At 43.5% G+C, this 25,456-nt stretch overlaps 1 long non-coding RNA gene across 1 annotated transcript; it reads left to right on the forward strand.

The window, feature by feature from the left end:
• The first annotated feature begins 1,279 nt into the window (after positions 1-1,279).
• LOC138752308 (uncharacterized) lies at positions 1,280-24,317 on the forward strand. Its single transcript, XR_011350512.1, has 4 exons — positions 1,280-1,475; positions 13,813-13,976; positions 16,244-16,316; positions 24,235-24,317. It is a non-coding gene; the product is annotated as an uncharacterized lncRNA (long non-coding RNA).
• The last annotated feature ends 1,139 nt before the right edge of the window (positions 24,318-25,456 follow it).

Consider the following 25,456-nt stretch of genomic DNA (forward strand, 5'->3'; position numbering starts at 1 on the left):
AACCCTAGTGTTCTGGAGCTACCGCTCCTGAAATACATTGATAAAGTATGTTGTTGCACATAATTGGCAGAAATGTTGGAAAAAGCATGATTTAAAGTCTGCTTTTTTGTAACTCTAGAAAGCCTGCATAATTTATTTCAGACATTCATCCATTTATCACGTAGTGTCCCAAATATGGCCTAAATGTAATTGAAACCTACTGGAAATTCTTTCTGGAATTAGAATAACTCTTCTCTATTATTCCAGTTGTAGGGAACATTTTTGAAAGGAAATATGTTGATAGTACCCTGAGTTAATGATGTAATTTCTAAGAATGCAGTGTGACTTTTGAAATGAAATCTGAGCATAGTATTATGAAGTGAAACAGCATGGAAACAGCCCTTTGGATACCATCCTTGGTGATCATCATACATGCATTTATAATAAAGTTGTAATGTTATACAGGGGCCGCCGCCGTCTACCCTTCGCCCGGACCGGGGCCGGGGCCGCCGCTGCTCTCCCTGTGCCCGGACTGGGGCCGCCGCCGCCTCCCACTCCCTGTCCGGACCGGGGCCTCCGTCTGCCTCACTCGACCGAGGCCGGGGCCGCCGTCTCCCCCTTGCTCCTGCCCGTATCGGGGCCGCCGCCGTCTACCCTTCGCCCGGACCGGGGCCGGGGCCGCCGCTGCTCTCCCTGTGCCCGGACTGGGGCCGCCGCCTCCCCCTTGCTCCTGCCAGTATCGGGGCCGCCGCCGTCTACCCTTCGCCCGGACCGGGGCCGGGGCCGCCGCTGCTCTCCCTGTGCCCGGACTGGGGCCGCCGCCTCCCCCTTGCTCCTGCCCGTATCGGGGCCGCCGCCGTCTACCCTTCGCCGGGGCCGGGGCCGCCGCTGCTCTCCCTGTGCCCGGACTGGGGCCGCCGCCTCCCCCTTGCTCCTGCCCGTATCGGGGCCGCCGCCGTCTACCCTTCGCCCGGACCGGGGCCGGGGCCGCCGCTGCTCTCCCTGTGCCCGGACTGGGGCCGCCGCCTCCCCCTTGCTCCTGCCCGTATAGCAGCGGCGGCCCCGGCCCCGGTCCGGGCGAAGGGTAGACGGCGGCGGCCCCGATACGGGCAGGAGCAAGGGGGAGACGGCGGCCCCGGCCTCGGTCGAGTGAGGCAGACGGAGGCCCCGGTCCGGACAGGGAGTGGGAGGCGGCGGCCCCAGTCCGGGCACAGGGAGAGCAGCAGCGGCCCCGGCCCCGGTCCGGGCGAAGGGTAGACGGCGGCGGCCCCGATCCGGGCAGGAGCAAGGGGGAGACGGCGGCCCCAGTCCGGGCACAGGGAGAGCAGCAGCGGCCCCGGCCCCGGTCCGGGCGAAGGGTAGACGGTGGCGGCCCCGATACGGGCAGGAGCAAGGGGGAGACGGCGGCCCCGGCCTCGGTTGAGTGAGGCAGACGGAGGCCCCGGTCCGGGCAGTATGGACCGACCTAGGAGGGGAGGCAGGCCCCTCCAGCCCGGGTAAGAAACCTGCATAGGAGAAGGCCACTCCGATATAAAACCTACGACCCAAGGACCTCGCTGCCACGTCCCAGCTTGCTTGGCCATGGCACACGAACCATGGGTGTAAAGGGTGGGGCCAGTACTGCGCGCACTGCACTCCACCTAAAAGCTCCTTTGCGCAGGCCCGAGAACAGGTCCACGTCCTCCCCCTCCACGTCCTCCCCCTCCACGTCCTCCCCCTCCACGTCCTCCCCCACCACGTCCTCCCCCTCAAAAGATGCTCACAAACTCAAGCTAGCATGCTGGAACATCAGAACCATGCTAGATAAGACTGACAGCCATCGACCTGAACGTCGGTCTGCCCTCATTGCACATGAACTCCTCAGACTTGACATCGACATAGCCGCTCTCAGTGAAGTCCGCCTGGCAGATGTAGGCAGCTTCCAAGAACGCGGCGCGGGCTACACACTCTACTGGTCTGGCAAGCCTTCGGATGAACGACGCCTATCTGGTGTAGGCTTCATGGTCAAGAGCTTCATTGCCTCCAAACTCGAAAACCTTCCGACAGGCCTCTCGGACCGAATCATGTCCATGCGACTCCCACTTCAAAACAAGCGTCACATCACCCTCATCAGTGTCTATGCTCCAACCCTCCAGGCGGAACCAGCAGAAAAGAACAAGTTCTACACCGACCTGCGCAACCTCATCCAACGTACCCCTACAGCCGACAAGGTTGTCATCCTGGGCGACTTCAACGCTCGTGTCGGCAAAGACACAGAAACCTGGCCAGGAATCCTGGGCAAGCATGGCGTCGGCAAGTGCAACGACAATGGGCGCCTCCTGTTGGAGCTCTGCGCAGAACAGCGGCTTGTCATTACAAACACCCTTTTTCAGCAGAGGGACAGCCTTAAGACCACCTGGATGCATCCCCGATCCAAACACTGGCACCTCCTGGACTACATCCTGGTGCGAGAAAGTGACAAACAAGATGTGCTCCACACCAGGGTCATGCCTAGCGCGGAATGCCACACTGACCACCGGCTGGTTCGCTGCAAGCTCAACCTTCACTTCAAGCCAAAGCCCAGGAACAATAAAGCCCCCAGAAAGAGGTTCAATGTTGGAAAACTGCAGTCAGACGAAGCGAGAGGAAACTTCCAGGCAAACCTCAAAGCAAAGCTCGACGTTGCAACCCACCTCACGGACCCGTCCCCTGAAACCCTCTGGGATCAGTTGAAGACTACCATACTGCAATCCACTGAAGAGGTACTGGGCTTCTCCTCCAGGAAAAACAAGGACTGGTTTGACGAAAACAGCCAGGAAATCCAGGAGCTGCTGGCAAAGAAGCGAGCTGCCCACCAGGCTCACCTTACAAAGCCGTCCTGTCCAGAGAAGAAACAAGCCTTCCGTCGCGCATGCAGCCATCTTCAGCGCAAACTCCGGGAGATCCAAAATGAGTGGTGGACTAGCCTCGCCAAACGAACACAGCCTAGCGCGGACATTGGCGACTTCAGGGGTTTCTACGAGGCTCTAAAGGCTGTGTACGGCCCCTCACCCCAAGTCCAAAGCCCGCTGCGCAGCTCAGACGGCAAAGTCCTCCTCAGCGACAAGATCTCCATCCTCAACCGATGGTCAGAACACTTCCAATCTCTTTTCAGTACCAACCGCTCAGTCCAAGATTCCGCCCTGCTCCAGCTCCCTCAACAGCCCCTAAGGCTAGAGCTGGATGAGGTTCCCACCCTGGATGAGACATATAAGGCAATCGAACAACTGAAAAGTGGCAAAGCAGCAGGTATGGATGGAATCCCCCCAGAAGTCTGGAAGGCTGGCGGCAAAACTCTGCATGCCAAACTGCATGAGTTTTTCAAGCTTTGTTGGGACCAAGGTAAACTGCCTCAGGATCTTCGTGATGCCACCATCATCACCCTGTACAAAAACAAAGGCGAGAAATCAGACTGCTCAAACTACAGGGGAATCACGTTGCTCTCCATTGCAGGCAAAATCTTCGCTAGGATTCTACTAAATAGAATAATACCTAGTGTCGCTGAGAATATTCTCCCAGAATCACAGTGCGGCTTTCGCGCTAACAGAGGAACCACTGACATGGTCTTTGCCCTCAGACAGCTCCAAGAAAAGTGTAGAGAACAAAACAAAGGACTCTACATCACCTTTGTTGACCTCACCAAAGCCTTCGACACCGTGAGCAGGAAAGGGCTTTGGCAAATACTAGAGCGCATCGGATGTCCCCCAAAGTTCCTCAACATGATTATCCAACTGCACGAAAACCAACAAGGTCGGGTCAGATACAGCAATGAGCTCTCTGAACCCTTCTCCATTAACAATGGCGTGAAGCAAGGCTGTGTTCTCGCACCAACCCTCTTTTCAATCTTCTTCAGCATGATGCTGAACCAAGCCATGAAAGACCCCAACAATGAAGACGCTGTTTACATCCGGTACCGCACGGATGGCAGTCTCTTCAATCTGAGGCGCCTGCAAGCTCACACCAAGACACAAGAGAAACTTGTCCGTGAACTACTCTTTGCAGATGATGCCGCTTTAGTTGCCCATTCAGAGCCAGCTCTTCAGCGCTTGACGTCCTGCTTTGCGGAAACTGCCAAAATGTTTGGCCTGGAAGTCAGCCTGAAGAAAACTGAGGTCCTCCATCAGCCAGCTCCCCACCATGACTACCAGCCCCCCCACATCTCCATCGGGCACACAAAACTCAAAACGGTCAACCAGTTTACCTATCTCGGCTGCACCATTTCATCAGATGCAAGGATCGACAATGAGATAGACAACAGACTCGCCAAGGCAAATAGCGCCTTTGGAAGACTACACAAAAGAGTCTGGAAAAACAACCAACTGAAAAACCTCACAAAGATAAGCGTATACAGAGCCGTTGTCATACCCACACTCCTGTTCGGCTCCGAATCATGGGTCCTCTACCGGCACCACCTACGGCTCCTAGAACGCTTCCACCAGCGTTGTCTCCGCTCCATCCTCAACATCCATTGGAGCGCTCACACCCCTAACGTCGAGGTACTCGAGATGGCAGAGGTCGACAGCATCGAGTCCACGCTGCTGAAGATCCAGCTGCGCTGGATGGGTCACGTCTCCAGAATGGAGGACCATCGCCTTCCCAAGATCGTATTATATGGCGAGCTCTCCACTGGCCACCGTGACAGAGGTGCACCAAAGAAAAGGTACAAGGACTGCCTAAAGAAATCTCTTGGTGCCTGCCACATTGACCACCGCCAGTGGGCTGATAACGCCTCAAACCGTGCATCTTGGCGCCTCACAGTTTGGCGGGCAGCAGCCTCCTTTGAAGACGACCGCAGAGCCCACCTCACTGACAAAAGGCAAAGGAGGAAAAACCCAACACCCAACCCCAACCAACCAATTTTCCCTTGCAACCGCTGCAATCGTGTCTGCCTGTCCCGCATCGGACTGGTCAGCCACAAACGAGCCTGCAGCTGACGTGGACTTTTTACCCCCTCCATAAATCTTCGTCCGCGAAGCCAAGCCAAAGAAAAGAATGTTATACAATACAGAAGCCTCTTGGCCAAGCATCACACTCATCTATACTAATCTCACTTACCCATATTCTACAGAGACATCTATGCATCACTGACAAGTTTTCCTGCTTCCACGACTTCTACAGGCAGTGCATTCCACAGTCTGACCACTCTTTATTGACCTTATCTATTCCCTCATAATTATGTAGGCATCACCTACGGCTCCTAAAACGCTTCCACCAGCGTTGTCTCCGCTCCATCCTCAACATCCATTGGAGCGCTTTCATCCCTAACGTCGAAGTACTCGAGATGGCAGAGGTCGACAGCATCGAGTCCACGCTGCTGAAGATCCAGCTGCGCTGGGTGGGTCACGTCTCCAGAATGGAGGATCATCGCCTTCCCAAGATCGTGTTATATGGAGAGCTCTCCACTGGCCACCGTAACAGAGGTGCACCAAAGAAAATGTACAAGGACTGCCTAAAGAAATCTCTTGGTGCCTGCCACATTGACCACCGCCAGTGGGCTGATATCGCCTCAAACCGTGCATCTTGGCGCCTCACAGTTTGGCGGGCAGCAACCTCCTTTGAAGAAGACCGCAGAGCCCACCTCACTTACAAAAGGCAAAGGAGGAAAAACCCAACACCCAACCCCAACCAACCAATTTTCCCCTGCAGCCGCTGCAACCGTGTCTGCCTGTCCCGCATCGGACATGTCAGCCACAAACGAGCCTGCAGCTGACGTGGACTTTTACCCCCTCCATAAATCTTCGTCCACGAAGCCAAGCCAAAGTATAAAAAGTATGTAGGCCTCTATTAGATCCACTTAGCCTCTGCAGCTCCAGAGGAAACAAAGCCAGACTATCTCTTCTCCCCATCATTGAAATGGTCCAATACAGGCGACATTCTGAAATTCCTAAGCATTCTTCCCTGTGCAATTGTATCTTTCCTACATTGTTGTGACTAGAACTGTATACAGAAGCCTAGGTGTGACCAAACTAATGGTTTATAAATTTGGAGCAGGAATCCTAGACTTTGTATTCTATGCCATGTCCAATGAAGACAAGAATCCCGTATGGATTCTTCAGGTTTGACTCAACCTGTGCTACTACTTTCACAACTTATTTGCTTCAAGGCCCCTCTATTCCCTAACATGACCTAGTGCCCCTCCATTTGTTGTGTATATCCTATCTTGGTTTGCCCTCCCAAAATACATTGCCCTGAACATAAGAATCGAATTTTATTCTCCCCTTCAAATTCTACCAATCACCTAAATACTAGGTACAACTTACAAAGGCTGAGGAAACCCACATGCTCATTGGAAAAATGAACAAGAAGTTCATTTGACTTTGCATCTTCCTCTTTCAAGATAAGCTACGATTTGTGCCTGTTGATCTAAAGACTCAGTCTTGCAGTAGGGGTCAATTCACCCAGTAAGATGAGATGCAATGTTCTTGAGACAAGCAGTAACTCCTACAACATGGCAAAATTTGGGATGGAATTTTTAAATGGTGCATTTATTAAAGATTTATTGCAGAGTTGGAGCTAGGGATGGGTGAAGGCTTATGAATATTGGAGATATATATGCATTCATGTAGCCTGCCCAGTTCTAAAGAGAAGTCCTCCCACTGATCATTTGTTTGGACACAAAAATGTGTCATGGCCACATTTCTAATTATATGCAATAGGCAGGCAAGGAAACAGAACTGAGGCATTACAGATGTTCAAGTCTTGATGAAGAGATCCAAACCCTGATCATTCTTTTCTCCCACTCATGCTGTTCAATCCACTGAGTTCTTCCAGCAGATTGCTTACTGCTCCAGATTCCAGCATCTGCAGTTTCATGTGTGTCTACAGAAGATGGTTGTTCCTTGGTTGTTCAGAAAGTACAACAACAACACCATTGCAGTGAATTTCATGACTATCATAAGTATGGACTCTATTCCAGTATGTTCGGAGTATTTCCTGAAGCAATGATTTACATGGATAGTAGGTTTATGTATTTTATTTAACTTGTGCCATTTATTCTGCATGTGGAATTCTCAAATCTTTGCCTCAATACAACTGATGGTTTCTTGACCCTCCTGTACATTTACTCTTGAGCCAGGCTCATGCAGAGTTGAGCACTGAAGAAACACACAAATACTTGTTCCATTCAATATTTTCTTCTCATATGAAGACTGCTGATTGATGTTTCACAAAAAAAAACCTATTCAGATAAGGACAGCAGAGTTCTCCTGCAGTCCTGGCTGAAATTAGTTCCTCATTCAACACACAGACTTCATTCTTTCAAACATTGCAGGGTTCTACTGTGCACATGCTGATTGCTACATTGGCCAACGTAGGACTGGTGACTGATCTATAAAAATAAATAGTTGACTGCAAAACAGTTTAATATGTCCTGGTGACTTGAAACTGTTCTGGTGAATGTAAGTTCTTTCTTGGATAACTGATAGATAGGTCAAAATGGTCCACATTGGTAAACACAAAGTTTACCACGTAATCTTGAATATTGTCGCTGAGCAAGTCTGCACCAGCCTTGTGTGGTTAGTGGGAAGACACTTCATCGACATCAGACATCTTTCAAAGGAGGAGTCACGCGATGGAGTAGTGGCCGGACGGTGAACTCCAGCCCTCTCCAGAAAAGTCGGGAAAAACAAGAGAAAACACAAAGGCACAGAAATAAAAGTTACAGAAAAGTGAGTATAAAGGTGGAAGAAGATGGCGACATAAAAAGAAAAGTCGAAAGCAACGGTAAGAAGAGAGGAAGAGAAGACAAAGGAGGAAAAAGGTGAAGGCCTTACCTGTCCGAAGAGGCCCGCTGCGGAGAGAGAAACCCGCTCCCTCAGGTCGGTAAATAATGGACTACAAAAATGGCTCGCAGAGCCGAGTAAAAGTGCGCAACCGCGCATGTGCGAAACTTCGCGCATGCGCGATGCGAATGAAAAAAAAACACACCGACGGGAGGGGGGACCAGCTGGGGAGTCGATCTCCACAGCCGGCAACGACAGCTGCAGAACACCTGCAGCAAGAAGAGACCACAGAAGACAATAGAAACAAGAAAGAAGAGGAGGAAAGGGCAACAAAGAAACAACAGATGGCCAACCCAGAGGAAGAAGAAGAGGAAGAGTATGGTGAAATAGAAGAAGAAAAGAAAGGCAAGGTAAAGGATATACTTGCTCTTATTAGAGGATACATGGAATCATTTAAAGAATGGCAAACACAGGAATTTAAGGATTTAAGAAAAAGAATAAACAACACAGAAGAGAAAATAAATAAAATGGAGATGACCTTAACAGAAATGGGAAAGAAAATGGACAAGATGGAAGAGCGGGCAGTAGCAGCAGAAATGGAGGTAGAAGACTTAAAAAAGAAATTGGAGAAATCTAATAAAAAAACTAAAGAGACACAAGAACTACTAGCTCAAAAAATAGATACAATGGAAAACCATAACAGAAGAAATAACATAAAGATAGTGGGCCTTAAGGAAGATGAAGAAGGCAAGAATATGAGGGAGTTTATAAAAGAGTGGATCCCTAAGACCCTAGGATGCCCAGAACTACAGCAAGAAATGGAAATAGAAAGGGCACATAGAGCATTGGCCTCTAAACCACAACCACAACAAAAACCAAGATCTATTGTAGTAAAATTCCTAAGATATACTACAAGAGAAAAGGTACTGGAGAAGACAATGGAAAAAGTAAGAGAGGGCAACAAACCACTGGAGTATAAAGGGCAAAAAATCTTCATTTATCCAGATATAAGTTTTGAACTCCTAAAGAAGAGAAAAGAGTTCAATACAGCAAAGGCGATTTTATGGAAGAAAGGGTATAAATTTATACTAAAGCATCCAGCGGTATTGAAAATATTTATTCCAGGACAACAAAACAGACTATTCTCGGATCCAGAAGAAGCACGAAAATTTGCAGAACAATTACAAAAATAGACTGAGGGAGGAAGACGGGTAATGAGAGTTAAAATGATCACAATTGATATGTATGTGGGTAAAGACAAAAATAGACTGAGGGATGAAGACGGGTAATGAGAGTAAAAATGATCACGATTGATATGTATGCGGGTAAAGAGGTATAAGAGTGAATAGAGACAAGGAGCATACGTGAATGTATCTGTACTTAGAGGAAAATATAGATAGTATAGACAAGAATTAATAAGGGAAGGTAATGGAATAGAGAGAATAAGGAAGGAATTAAAAGAGTGACCTTTGTGACATATGAAAAGTGAAATCTTTTCTGGGGGAGGCGGGGTGGGGGGAAATAGCGGTCACTGCAAAATCAGTTGACGCTTGCGAGTGGATTCGCAAATCCAAATGGAGAGGGGAGATGTGGTTGTCCGACAAGGGATAAAGGACAACTCAGGAGGTGAATGGGAGATTGGGGATAAATAAGATAGAAATAGGAGAATAAGGAAAATGTTGGATGTTGTAGGAATGTTGTCTTATAAAGAGTTGAAAATAAGAAAACAGAAATGGAAAAGGAGGAAAGGTAATGATGGAAAAACGGAAAGAGAAGATAAACAAAATATAAAAGGGCTACGCTGAACTATATGTCTTTAAATATTAATGGAATACATAACCAAATTAAAAGGAATAAACTACCAAATTTAAATGAATAAATGTATTCCATTAGAAAAAATAACATATTGGTTAAGAAATAATATTGAAATATTCGAACAAGTATAGGAGCCTTACATTAAATACAATAGCGAAAACCTACCGGGGACAAACATTACCTAAGTTGATGGAAGGAGAAGGAAAGAAAAGAATGGACTCAGTAGAATTTCTGGTGTAATTTTGTTGAATGACAACATTGTCTGACTGGATTAATGCAACCTAGATTGTATACCTAAAATGGATGAGAGGGGGGGTGGGGGGGTGGTTTGGGAGGAAAGGGGGGGGGAGAAAAAGTCACTGTATATGTGTGAAAAAGAAAAAATGTATATCATGGCTAATGTGATTTATGGTGTGAAAAATAAAAAAATTCAAAAAAAACAAAAAAAAGACATCTTTCAAAGCATGCTCGGTGAGCCAACTGCTTTTTCCTCATCTTATGTTTCAATGAAATGGTCTCCCAAAATAATGGCAAGAGCTAGAAAGAATATTTACTTTGACAGAAATATAAGACAATAGAAAATCTATTTTCATAATACCTATTATGAACCTCACCGAATGTTTCTTCGAAACAACTTTAGACTGGAATTGGGTTTGTATACATGTTACTTCAGATAATCCCAGAATGCAAAATATTGCTCACTTTTCCACTGGTTGCCTCTTTATTTTGTTATTTATGACTTTGTAGGCAATTAGGGAAGAATTGAGCTCTATTTCCAGGAGTGACATGTTTTAGTAATGCACCAGGGCAGAAATTCTCAGATTTTTGTTTGAATTAAGGTAACAGTTACCTTCAATTTTACTTGAAAACAAAAATAGAAGAAGCTTAAACATTTTAGTCATTCCTGACACTTTGGCGATTCAGAATCAAGGGTTAGGGTACGGAAACAAAGGTTAAGGATACAATCTGCAGAGAAGTCCACCACCTCATTTGGTTATGGAGTGCCACAGGCAACTACATCTGAGGAAGTGGCGAGATCCGCACCTACTCAGTGTCTCTGTAGGGGCTCCATTATGCTTCTCTTTCTTGTTTTAATCATGGCACTGGATTACTTGGTGTCTCTGACAGTGCAAACAAAGAAATTATTTTTGTGTGTCTTGTGTACACGTCAATAAACTGAATTTTGAATCTGAATTCCTGTAGGGAAACAAAAGTAAATCAGATTCAGATTCTTAGACCCTTGGGACATTTTCTGGGGGAGATATGACCTCTACAAGAAGGACGGGTTATACTTGAACCCAAAAGGTGCCAATATGCTGGAAGGCAGGTTTAATAGAGTTATTGGGTATGGTTTAAATTAATTTGGCAGGGTTGGGGGGGAGGGGGGGGATGAGAACCTGAGTGATAGGGCAATGGATAGGAAAAGGAAAATGGGAAAAGTTCAGATAGGCGGTGACCAGTTCTGGTCTCCTAATTTGAGGAAGGACATTCTCGCTATTGAGGAAGTGATTCACAAGGTTAGTACTCGGGATGGTGGGATCGACGTATGCCAAAAGGTTGGAAAAACTGGAGTTGTATATGTTGGAAATTTAGAAGGATGAAGGGTGTGAGAGATGAGTAAAACTAATATGAAAATATGAAAGATGAGGAAACTAGTATAGATATATGTGTAATGAATAAAGCTAGTATGAATAAGATAAGGATAGATAATAGATAATAGAATGCTGGAAGTAAAGTTAGTCTGAATAAGATAAGGGTCTTCTAGCCTTTTAGACAGAATTAGCAAGTTCTGCATGTAAGAAGTTTGTAGCCCTGAGAGTTGGGAAGGTGTGAATAAGAACAAAGGCAGGTTTGTGAATAAGGACAATAAGGACAATGACATGATAGGACACCGACAGGATACCCCCTGGTCCTCCAAGTTCACAGAAACAGCACGTAGGCAGACAGGATTGCCTCATGCCAAACTCATCCAGGAGGCAGAAGAATGTAAGGGGGAGGGTACTTCTATACTGAAATAAACTGTAAAAAAGTTGGGTGAGCCCCAGTGTATGTGTGTATTTCCAGGGTAAGGGGAAGCACCCAACTTTGCATTGTTGTATAATAAATGTTCTTTGTTCTCAATTTTTGTTTCGAGCAAATTCTGTGAAGGTACTTCTGTTTCTCACAAAGGGAGATATGATTGAGGTATATAAGATTATTAAGGGATTGGACACTGATTACATGTTCCTGATGTTGGGGGAGACTTGGATTAGAGGCCATAGTTTAAGAATATAGGGAAGGCCCTTTAGGACAGAGATGAGAATTGATTTTACTTAGAGAGTTGTTGTCTGTGAATACCACAGAGAGTAGTAGAGGTGAGTTCTGTAGATAAGTTCAAGAGGGTGTTAGATAAGGTTATTGTGGACAGGGAAATTAAGGGTTATGGGGAGAAGGCAGGTTCAGGGTACTGATAGTGGAAAATCAGCCATGATCTAAATGAATGGCGATGCTGGCTCAATGGGCTGAATGGCCGACTCCAGCACCTATTGTCTATTGACTATCCGGTACCGCACGGATGGCAGTCTCTTCAATCTGAGGCGCCTGCAAGCTCACACCAAGACACAAGAGAAACTTGTCCGTGAACTACTCTTTGCAGATGATGCCGCTTTAGTTGCCCATTCAGAGCCAGCTCTTCAGCGCTTGACGTCCTGCTTTGCGGAAACTGCCAAAATGTTTGGCCTGGAAGTCAGCCTGAAGAAAACTGAGGTCCTCCATCAGCCAGCTCCCCACCATGACTACCAGCCCCCCCACATCTCCATCGGGCACACAAAACTCAAAACGGTCAACCAGTTTACCTATCTCGGCTGCACCATTTCATCAGATGCAAGGATCGACAATGAGATAGACAACAGACTCGCCAAGGCAAATAGCGCCTTTGGAAGACTACACAAAAGAGTCTGGAAAAACAACCAACTGAAAAACCTCACAAAGATAAGCGTATACAGAGCCGTTGTCATACCCACACTCCTGTTCGGCTCCGAATCATGGGTCCTCTACCGGCACCACCTACGGCTCCTAGAACGCTTCCACCAGCGTTGTCTCCGCTCCATCCTCAACATCCATTGGAGCGCTCACACCCCTAACGTCGAGGTACTCGAGATGGCAGAGGTCGACAGCATCGAGTCCACGCTGCTGAAGATCCAGCTGCGCTGGATGGGTCACGTCTCCAGAATGGAGGACCATCGCCTTCCCAAGATCGTATTATATGGCGAGCTCTCCACTGGCCACCTTGACAGAGGTGCACCAAAGAAAAGGTACAAGGACTGCCTAAAGAAATCTCTTGGTGCCTGCCACATTGACCACCGCCAGTGGGCTGATAACGCCTCAAACCGTGCATCTTGGCGCCTCACAGTTTGGCGGGCAGCAGCCTCCTTTGAAGAAGACCGCAGAGCCCACCTCTCTGACAAAAGGCAAAGGAGGAAAAACCCAACACCCAACCCCAACCAACCAATTTTCCCTTGCAACCGCTGCAATCGTGTCTGCCTGTCCCGCATCGGACTGGTCAGCCACAAACGAGCCTGCAGCTGACGTGGACTTTTTACCCCCTCCATAAATCTTCGTCCGCGAAGCCAAGCCAAAGATATTCTTAGTCATAAGACTCTATTTTACCAAGGATGATATAATAGTGGGAACTGCTTTCCAAAAGTGGAAGCCACTTACAAGAATGTTTGCTGGAAAATTTATAACTGGAACAGGTAGAAAAGTATGTTCTGTCTTTTACCCAAATACAAAAAAAACTTTTATTACTAAGCTGTTAAGTAGTTGTTTTGATGATGTTCAGATTTCTAATGCTCAATATGAAAAAAACGCAGATATAAAGTATGCTTCAATTTCTCGTATCCAAATAAACCACAGAAGTGTTGTTTCGTTTTCTTACATTTTCCAGTCTGCAAACAGTTAAAGAATGTGATCTGAGTCTAAGAATAGCAAAATAATCAAAGAGATGCGTACTCTTAACAGGCTGTGGAAAGGTCTACAGACAGAGGCAAAACAAACCTTCAAATCCAAGGGATATTCAGGCCTCAGTCAAATATTTTGATGGACCCTGCTGTAAAAATAAGTGGACCACACAAAACCATGACAGCAGCAATATGTGATTGAATAAGTTGTTCCAACAAAAAGCACAAGCAATTTTTACTTGTGCCATATAATAATTTTTTTAAACACCAGGGGAGAATTTTTGCTCACGTATTTAAACAGAATTGAAATAAAATTATTATGTGTTTCACTATTCATGTAGGCATGTAATGGTCCTGGAATCTTGATGACATTAGTTGTGAGTCTGAATAAGCCACACGGAGACCAGAATTGTGAACGTAAAAGGTCTTTACTCAGCCCAAAACGGACCTCATGGAAGAGCCAAAACTCTAACTACATCAAGTTCTTAAATTGTCAAGAACAAAGGTACATGAATGCAATTTCAGTTTTCACAATAACACAGTTTACTTCATTTTTTTTGGGTGCAGACAAATGGTTCTATTGAATGATATATTCACAATGGAGCATTTCCAAACCGGCCCTAATATCTCAAGAGTGTTAAAAACAACAAATATTCACATGAATGGTCTAAAAGAATCGAGGACAGAAACTTCAGACACCTAAAATTGATATTGTGATGACTAACCTACTTGGTATACAAATTCCCCAATTATTGATGGAGCAAATATGCATATGGCCGTGTTTGATGAGATGAGTAATAAAATAAGCGGTATGGTCGAGAACCATCTTTGATATCTACAGTGGTGAATTAACAATTAGGCTGAGTAGGCTTAAGTCCAGGGGCCTGGAAAGGAGGGGGGCCCGGCAGGAGCAGGGACTTCAGGCTCCCAGAAGGAGCATGGATATTTGGCTGCCAACAGGAACAGGGACCTTACACTCCCAGCATAATATCTAATATATTTTTTTTAATTTTTTTATTTTTCACACCATAAACCACACTGACCAAGATACATACATTTTCCTTTTCAAATATATACAGTGTCATATCTAATATATTTAATGTAAACTTAATTACACTTTAATGAACGAAGGGAGGGACAGGCGATGTAAGGTCAGGGGGAGCCTTACTAATGCGCAGCCTAGGGCCCTGGGAGGTAGTTAATCTCACCTGATTATGTCTGATGGTCAGATTGATATCAGCCAATTAATATAGTCTTATATTTGGTTGATTCATATGAGGAAGTATCATGATCATGTCAGTTTACAAACCATTTGCCTTAAGTGACCTTGTGCTGTGGACCAAAAGTCTGAGCTCTGCTTTCTTTGTTTACATAGCTGTCCTTTTAATTTCAAAACTGATTGCTGCTTGTACCTAACATTTAAACAGGGTTTTTTTTGGAAAACCAGTTCCCCTTTGTATTAATGCCTGTTTTTCAAATTCCTGAAGGATGTCCTATATCTAACATATCTAACAATCCCTAACGGTGCTCTTATTCCATTACAAATTAAGAAAAAAAGTGCTTCCATCAGTCTTTGGATGATGAGAATTTATTAGCACACACATAACTGATATTCTTCTGCTTTGCTGCAGTAATACAGATAGATAAATTTTGAATATTATTACATATTGATATATTATGATGGCAATAATATTTTCAGTCCAATGTCACAAAGAAATATAGATTCAAATACACATGGAAATAAATTCAATAACTTCTTCAAGATATACTTATCACAAGTATTTAATTAAATGGTGAAACTATTTTATATGTTTTTACTATTTCATGTATGATTTTAAAAAATTAAAGAATCTATATTGTTTCTGGTTTCAGTTGTGAAAGGTTAACCATTTCTCTTTCCACATATGGTCCCTACCTGCTGAGTGCTTCCAATATTTTCTGTTTTTGTTATATTGTGTCTGGGTGTTGACATCTTTATGACAGGAGCTAACATTGAAACGGATAATGACTGCAGGCAAAATTGCATGTAAAAATCAAGCAGTTGAGTAGCAAGTGTTTACAAATTGTTTGGTTTACCCAGATCCTTATGCACATTGCAATTTTCAAACCTGGCTTACCTGATCAGATTTTTATTGCATACATTGAGCAGCAGTTATCAGTAAGCAAAGATGACAAATGGTGACCTTGTTTAGCATCTTTCACCACTCTTTTTCCCCTATTACTTGAAATGAAATGTCAAGATTGCCCAAGAGAAAAACCATTTGAAAGTTTCATGAATCCATGAATTGATTGTGCACAGATGAGTCCCAGTGAGGAAACGATGGTAAAACTAAAGGAGTTCTGGGCCAACCTCTACTAATCTCAGCTTTAGCAAATTGTTAAAACCATTTGGTAAGCTGGAAGCAGGTGAAATGCTGGTATAGGTTTATAGGCATTTGCCAGTGATATCCAGGGGTCCTTTCAGGATGGTGTCCTTTTCTAAGTTCCCTTCTCAAAGGACGAGACCCATTTTAGTTCTGCTCATTTGTAGATTTGGAGCCTTGCATGAGCACTTGTCATGCTGCAGGATGTGTGTTAGCTTGCAAAACAGTTTAGATGGCTACTGGTGGCCACCTCAAGAACCCGTTCCTGTGCCCCCAGAGATGGAGTATAGCTAATGTAGACTTAAACTATGCAAATATTCTCCTAATATCAAAAGACTGTTTCAGCTTAGGAGATGGAATTTGTGAAATGATTTCTGAAATGTGAAGTAACAATTGCTTTTTTTTAAAGATTTTCAGCAACTGAAGTTTTCTGTGACAGCCATCTAGGTTGACCTGGTGAAAAATCTTTCATCTCTGACAAGGTAAAATATTTTCATTTACAACTCCAAGAAAACGGGGTCTTATAAAGAGAATCTATGAGGACCTGGAAAATCTCAGGATGTAGCGGCCTGAGAGAGCCTCTGCTTCCTCTGGAGTTTGCGGAGGGGCTAGTGGAGTTGCCTGTTTCCGTGCTGTAAACAGTTAACCAAGGAATTTATAAAAGTTAATCTCTTATTTCAGTTGCAGTGGGGAGGATGTAAACATAAAGTATTAATAATTGAAGTAAGAAGTCCTTTGGTCCTTTGAACCCACTCTGTCATTTAATAAGATGTTAGCTGAACTGTCTTGGACTGACTGAGCGGTTGGTACTGAAAAGAGATTGGAAGTGTTCTGACCATCGGTTGAGGATGGAGATCTTGTCGCTGAGGAGGACTTTGCCGTCTGAGCTGCGCAGCGGGCTTTGGACTTGGGGTGAGGGGCCGTACACAGCCTTTAGAGCCTCGTAGAAACCCCTGAAGTCGCCACAAAACTCAAAACGGTCAACCAGTTTACCTATCTCGGCTGCACCATTTCATCAGATGCAAGGATCGACAATGAGATAGACAACAGACTCGCCAAGGCAAATAGCGCCTTTGGAAGACTACACAAAAGAGTCTGGAAAAACAACCAACTGAAAAACCTCACAAAGATAAGCGTATACAGAGCCGTTGTCATACCCACACTCCTGTTCGGCTCCGAATCATGGGTCCTCTACCGGCACCACCTACGGCTCCTAGAACGCTTCCACCAGCGTTGTCTCCGCTCCATCCTCAACATCCATTGGAGCGCTCACACCCCTAACGTCGAGGTACTCGAGATGGCAGAGGTCGACAGCATCGAGTCCACGCTGCTGAAGATCCAGCTGCGCTGGATGGGTCACGTCTCCAGAATGGAGGACCATCGCCTTCCCAAGATCGTATTATATGGCGAGCTCTCCACTGGCCACCGTGACAGAGGTGCACCAAAGAAAAGGTACAAGGACTGCCTAAAGAAATCTCTTGGTGCCTGCCACATTGACCACCGCCAGTGGGCTGATAACGCCTCAAACCGTGCATCTTGGCGCCTCACAGTTTGGCGGGCAGCAGCCTCCTTTGAAGAAAACCGCAGAGCCCACCTCACTGACAAAAGGCAAAGGAGGAAAAACCCAACACCCAACCCCAACCAACCAATTTTCCCTTGCAACCGCTGCAACCGTGTCTGCCTGTCCCGCATCGGACTTGTCAGCCACAAACGAGCCTGCAGCTGACGTGGACTTTTTACCCCCTCCATAAATCTTCGTCCGCGAAGCCAAGCCAAAGAAAGAAAAGCTGAACTGTACATTGACCTCAATTTCATATACCTGTCTGATCCCAATTTGCGTTGATTCCCCTGTAGAACAAAAATATATCTACCCAAGTCTTGGGGCATCAAAATAAAGTAAAATCCCCATTATCTGGCATTCAATCAACCAGAAATCCAAACAACCACCAAAAAAAATCAATGAAATAAATAAATAAATAGTTTTAAATAAATAAAACTGGGCAGATGGTCCCCATGGGGGAGCACGGAGACTTCATTGAACATGCACGGATTTGCCCGCTGAATTTGCCCCCCTCAATATGCATGGATTATTTTTGCTGTTGCCATTTGCATTGAGGTGAGCCAAGTTGTTAACACGCAGAAGGTGTATCGAAGTCCTGCACAGTACACCTGAGTGGAGGTGAGTCAGGTTGTCAGCGCAAGGAAGGTGCGCAAAGGGCCTGACCGGGACACTGACATCGAGGTGAGTGGGGCTGCACTGAGGGCCTGAGTGGGACACTTGCATGGAGGTGAGTCAGGTTACACTGAAAGCCTGAGTGGATCACTTGTGTGGAGTGAATCAAGTTATGCTCAGGGTCACGATAGGATACCAGGATGAAGAGTCAGTTGATGCCACTCACTGCTGGACAACTCTCCAAAAGTTTCTCCCTATCCTTGCCTAGAAGGAGTCTTCATTTTTATTAGTTGTTACAGAATTGTGTGATTACTAATGTTTACATTATAATTTATTATATTTTGGAGAGGTACCTTGTGGGTTGAAAAAAGGGAAACACACACAAAGACACTTACACAACACCATTTTGGAGAGATGTTGAGTCTGCTATGTCCAGTTGTAAACAGAGCAATAAAAATGGAGTTGATGTTTCCCATAGAAATACTGAAGACAATGAATATTTACTCAGAAAGATAACTGGTCAAACAGAAAACCATTTGCTTCATGAAGTGGTTTCTGGAGAAATGAAACTTGAAACAGAGCCAGTAGTGATGTCACATCATGTGATTATGACACTTCAAGAAAGCATCATTAATATAATGAACCAGAAAGCATCCTTAATATAATGAACCAGTTTCATCTGCGATCAGAAATGCAGTAATATTCTGTGAGAAAGTACTGCTATTGTGTTCTCCTTGTCCAGAGAGGAACATAGGATCAAAGTAGTGAGAGCAGTGCTACTGTGGCCTTTATAATGATCACTTTGTCTAAAACCCTTGCCTGGGTTTGTGAAATCATCGTGGAAATCATAAGTTCCGTAACCTCCATGCCAGAGAGGGGAATTGTGGAAAAATCATTTGTGTGAAGAAAGATTTCTCTGAAAGCAACTATACAAGAATTTATGAGTTTTGAGAAGTTTGATGGCTTGGCACCTCACCTACTCCATAATTACTTTTGAAGAACAGTTTAAAGATTCTGAGTTTCAACACAAAAGATTTATAAGACTGAACTTTGAAATTGACTTTTCAAAACCGTGCCTGAACTGTGGCTTGGCTTGGCTTCGCGGACGAAGATTTATGGAGGGGGTAAAAGTCCACGTCAGCTGCAGGCTCGTTTGTGGCTGACAAGTCCGATGCGGGACAGGCAGACACGGTTGCAGCGTCTGCAGGGGAAAATTGGTTGGTTGGGGTTGGGTGTTGGGTTTTTCCTCCTTTGCCTTTTGTCAGTGAGGTGGGCTCACTGACAAATGGTTTTTTGTAATGGTTTGGGATCTCACCACCCCCCCCCCACCCTGCCACCCACCCACCCACACCCACACACACACACTCACACACACACACACACACACACACACACACACACACACACACACACACACACACACAGATTTACAGTTAAGTAAGAAATATTATATTGTTAATAAAAGTTATTGTTTTGAAGATATCATTGTCTTGCTGAATTTCTATTGCTGCTGGTCTATGCTGTAACAAGTATTAGGTATATTAGTAAGGCTTTATCTGTAAACTTGGGAACAGGGTTAATTATGATGGCAGCAAGGTTAGTGCAGTGGCTAATGCAATGCCACACTGTTACAGTGCCAGCAACTGGGGTTTGAATTTGTATTTTGTAATTTATGGGAATTAGTTGATTAAAGTGAATTTTAGATAATTAAAGACTACGATACAGACTTTTTTTTCAAATTACTTTACATTTTGCACTGTCTTTTGTCTTTTAAACAGTGCACTTTTAATGCAGATGTATCAATTAGCCATTGTAAGAGTGAGTCGCAGTCAATCAGAAAATTTGCATATCCAAATTCCGTGATCCATGCAGGTGCCAGATAATGGGAATTTTACTTTAATTGGGGTAACTAAGTAATTTTATCCATATTCAATAGGAGTCCACTGCTGGAACCATCTTCTCCTTCTTTCCCCTTTCAACATTCTGAAGAGACTGTTCCCTTTCTGACTACATGGTCCATTTTTCTTTATGAACTAGCCACTCCCCTTCTTACAGCATTCTCCATAAACTACAGGACAGGCCACACCTGCTCTTTTGTTTCATCCCTTCTCACCATTAAGAGACTCAACATATCTTTGAAATGAAACAGTGATTTACTATACTTCATTTTTTCCAATCTATTGTCTTGCATTCAGTGCTCACAATGTGATCTCCTCTTTATTGGAAAAGCCAAAGCCAGATTGGTTCACAAATTACAGAGCATCTTTGTTCATTCTCAATTCCATCCCACTCCCATTCTCTCTATCAATGCCTTCATATATTGTTCTGCAGGTCCAAACTTGAGGAAATGCTCATCTGCATTCTGGCACGATCCTATGTTTGGAATTTAATTCAGCAATTTCAGGTAACTTGCTTTCTCTGGCCATTTCTGCAGGAGGTTAATATTTGTAAACTTATCTTCAATTTTTGCTCTTCACCGAGTCATTGCAATTTGCCTATTGTCACAATCGCTCCACAGCAAATGCAATATCGTTGGCTCTCCACTCAGCTCTAGATCACCTAGAAAACAGCAATTCATATATACGGCTGCTCTTCATTGACTACAGCTCGGCATTCAATACCATTATTCCCTCATGCAGGTCAAGAATCTACAAACTCTAACCCTCAGTACCCCCCTCTGCAACTGAATCCTTAACTTTCCCATCAGAAGACCAAAGTCAGTACAAATTGGAAACAATGTCTCCTCCTCATTGATTATCAAGACAGGCGCACCCCAAGGATGCCTGCTTTGCCTACTGCTCTACTCATTATACACCCATGACTGTGTGACCAGGCACAATTCCAATGCTATCCACAAGTATGCCAATGACACTACGGTTGTTGGGAGAATCACAAATGGCAATGAAGAAGTGTACAGGAGGGAGACAGATCAGCTCTTTGAGTGGTGTCAATTCAACAACCTTATGCTCAACATTAACAAAACCAAGGAGATGATTGTGGACTTCAGGAGGAAATCAGGGGAACACGACCCATTCCTCATCAAGGGCTCAGTAACGGAGAGGGTCAAGAACTTCAAATTCCTGGGTGTCAATATCTCTGAGGATTTTTCTTGGAGTCTCCACGTTGATGCAATCACAAAGAAGGCTCACCAGCAGCTATACTTCATGAGGTATCTGGAGAGATTCAGTATGTCACAGAAAACTCTCAACAACTTCTACAGGTGAACTGTGGAGAACATTCTGGCTAGTTGCATGACTGCCTGGTATGGAAGCACCAACTCTCAGGACAAGAATAAAATCCAGAGGGTTGTTAACTCGGCATGCGACATCACAGGCTCCAGACTTCACTCCATGAGGACATCTACTTGAGACGGTGTCTTAAAAAAGTAGCCTCTATCCTCAAAAGCCCCTGCGGTCAGGGCCATGCCCTCTTCACTCAACTGCCATCAGGAAAAAAGTACAGGAGGCTAAAGACGAGCACTCAATGGCACAAGGACAGGTTTTTCCCCGCTACTGTCAGATTCCTGAATAATCAATGAACCAAGGACACTGCCTCACTTTTGTGCACTATATTTTTATTTCTTTTTATTTATAGTAATGTTGTAAGATTGCTATAATATGAATGTGTGCACTAAGATGCTGCCACAAAACACTGAATTTCATGACTTGTTCTTGACAATAAATTCTGATTCTGACTTCACCAAGCACCTGGATTCTATCTGTGGGTCAAAGCTTCAGCTCCCAGTAGCTAACCATTTCACATAAACTAGTCAGTCTTTGGCCTCATTAATTCCTGGTTGAGGCCAAATGTAAACTTGAGAAACAATACAAGATATTCCTACTGTTTAATACTTTATCACTTCTTAATCCCTCCTATTGTGAATGAGGGAACAGAGTTAATGGGTCTCAAAAGCAAGGACACAGAACATAGTCTGACAGACTTTATTTACAGAAGATGTATATGGGAAGATTGCAAGAAGGGTAAGGTACGTGCGTGCACATATATATATCTATATATATATCTATATATCTATATCTATATCTATATCTATATATATATATATATATATATATATACACACATACACACACACACACACACACATACCTCAATGAACTAAAGTACACAGTACTGTTACATAACAATAAAGGAAAAGAAACAATATGATACCCACTGTTATGTCTCTGTGTTACTTGGGAGGAATCTTAAATAACTTAGAGATGCAAGATTTAAATAACAAAAGAGACTTTACTTACTGATGTCTTCCACCATCTCAGGAAACTGTTCACACACACACACACACACACACACACACACACACACACACACACACACACACACACACACACACACACACACACACACACATACACAGAGTGAGGCACTACAGTAAGAAGGGTGTATTCTTACATGGTTACAAAATAGTTCACATTATCCTGACTATATATCATCCCTCCTTCTCAAGATAAAGAAAAATTTATTGTTCTTTATCACTTTATTTCCAGTGCAACTTAAGTAACTGAACCTGTACACTAGTTTATTTACACAACTATTTTTAAATAGTTCTTATTGATATCGCTCTGTCAGCAGTATGTTGCTTTGCCATCTTGTGGATTTGGCTGAGACCGTTGGGCTCTGTGTTGCTATGTAGGTGATGTAGCTTTTTGTGCTTCACCTGACATTTGCTGTGTTGAGGTTTTGGTATTAGTGATTGTGGTCTCTTCACTTGATACCTCACCTGATATTGGTGTTGCAGGCTTTTGCTGGTATTAAAGCTTTCTACTTCATCACATCTTGTGTTGGCTGGATGTGAATTCTGTTCCTCCTCAGCTGATTACCAGAGTCTGTCTCAACAACGTATGATCTTGGTGTCTCAGCTTCTCTGATGACCTTTGCTGGGGTCCATGTTTTCAAACTCGGCTCTTGAATATGCACATGCGGGGGATGGTTGGCATGATGGCATAGGTGGGAGATGCGGGAAGACACCTTTCCCAACAAAACTATTAAAAATCCAATTTTAAAGTTTCTGAAATTTTTTTAAAAGTATTGAGTATAAAGCTAACATATGATTGAAGTCAATAATGAGGAAGACAAAAGCACAAACTGAAAAAAAAAATGACTCAGAAGCAACTTTCAAGTACTGAAGAACTTGGGCCTACTTTCGAGATGGAGCCTGGGGAGTCCATTTCTGTTTATCCAAGACTGCAACAGCAGTCCCTGAGCAAGCCTCAGTTGACCCGGCACTAACACCATGAAGCATTGGGGAAGATGGCACTGGAGACCGAAAATGTCCTCCTCCCAAGTATGAGGAGACTTCACAAACGCACGCTAAACCGAATTTGGCCCCTAACTATATCTATAGACTCGATCTCTCATAGCCCAGTGAACCTGGACCATTGGGATGGGGGATCAGGACTCGCAGGCAGGTCAAAATGCCATTAGTATTGATTGAGGAGGGAGAAGGAGACATTGTGGGGGGACTGGCAGAGGAAGATATCTACCCAGGTACAGAAGAAGAAGAAACTGTAATATGCAAGTGTAGTCAGGTGGAAGGGAAGTTTAAATCTGATCCTCATTATTCAGGTTCAATTTGATATAAAGTGCAAGACAAATTTAAGAAGATTGAAAAGAATTTTCATTATTCTCAGGATGATATAGAGCAATGTAAAGAAAGGATGGGACGGATGGTGGATTCATTTACTTGACTGGAAATTCAGAGAGATTATTTATTGAAAAAGATTGATGCTTTGAAGAATCAAAGCCAAAGAAATAATGTCAAAACTGTTGGTTTTCCAAAAGATTTTGAAGGTCCAGATTCAGTTCAATTTTTCCAGAAATGGATTCCTGAAGTTTTAGAGGAAGAATATTTTCCAAATGGTTTGGAATTGGATAGAGCTCATGGAATGATTAGAAAAAAAGATCTTTTTTGACAGGTGCCACGCTCTATACTGATCAGGTGTTTGCATTACCAAGATAGAGAGATGATTTTACATAGCAGTTCAGGGCCCATTGGTGGTTAAGAATAGTCAAATTTTTTTTAATGCAGATTTGAGACAATCTATTATTGAACATTGTAAAGAGTTTAATTCTGCCAAAGCTGTATTGTGGGAAAAAAGGATATACATTTGCCTTTACATCTGCTGTTCTTAAAGTCTTTTATGGAGATTTTCATACTCAGTTCTTTAGTGACGATGCTGAAGCTCTTACATTTGCTAATTCCCTGCCAGATAATAAGCAGAAGGAAAGTCCAGAACATTCTTCTTACCAATTGAAACCAGCTCAAGAAGAGAAGAAAAATGGTTTGCAAGAGAAGAAACGTTGTCAATCATTTGAAATTGATATTGATGATGATCAAGTTAATAGAGATTTGGAGGAAGCTTATCATACTTGAAATGTTTTTCTTTATTGTTCTGTTCAGGGGAGGAGGTCTAGTTAATTTCTCCTTCCGAAGTCGTTGGCCACTTTGTGGCGTTGGTCACTTCCCGTATGGGAGAGGGAGGTAGTACTATTCTACAAAACTTTTTTTGCGGGGGTTTCTTCTTCTTTCTTTCCTTTTTAGGTTTATCTTTTTCTTTTTAGTAAGGATATGGAATATTTATCTCAGATTGACCATGAATTGGAATCCCATGATATTGGGCAAGGAGGTTTAATGGTATAGATTAAAATGTTGTCTAATTTAAATTTTGCAACATTTAATGTTAACGAGCTCAATAATCCAATTAAGAGGAAGAGAGTTTTGACATATTAAAAAGTTGAAGGCTGATATTGCTTTTTTTGCAAGAGATGCCAAGTTATAGTTTCTTCTTTTAATTCTAAGGCAAGAGGGTCGCTATTTTGATTAATAAAAGGTTATTATTTAAATTGGAATCAATAATTAAGTCAGTGGGTAGATTGTTGGTTGTTAACTGTAAAATTTATCCAGAGTCTTGAACAATGATGAATGTTTATGCCCCTAATATAGATGATGAAAAATATTTGTTAGATTCCTTTTTTAATTTGACAAAGGCATATGAGAAAATTATGATTGGAGGTGAATTTAATTGCTGTTGGGATCCATTATTAGATAAAGCCCCAAAAATGATAATTAAGACTAATATGGCAAAGTGACTGTCAAGAATTTATTTATTTTTAATATCGGCACAATTGCGAGGTCATGTTATAACTGCACAATATAAAAATAGATAGTTATCAGATCATTCTCTTTTGTTAATAATATCTACAGGTTTGGAAAATGTAAATACTGTATATTGATGGAGATTTAATTCTTTATTGTTAAAAATATTGAATTTTGTTATTTTATGAGAGATCAAATATAGCATTTTTGAAAATAAATATGGATTCAGTTAATAGTAAGTTTGTTTTATGGGATGCTTTGAAGGCATATTTAAGATAACAATTATTAGTTTTTCATCAAAGATTAAGAAACAGTATTCTTCGGATGTTAATAAA

Source organism: Narcine bancroftii, chromosome 1 (genome assembly GCF_036971445.1).
Source record: "Narcine bancroftii isolate sNarBan1 chromosome 1, sNarBan1.hap1, whole genome shotgun sequence".
NCBI lineage: Eukaryota > Metazoa > Chordata > Chondrichthyes > Torpediniformes > Narcinidae > Narcine > Narcine bancroftii.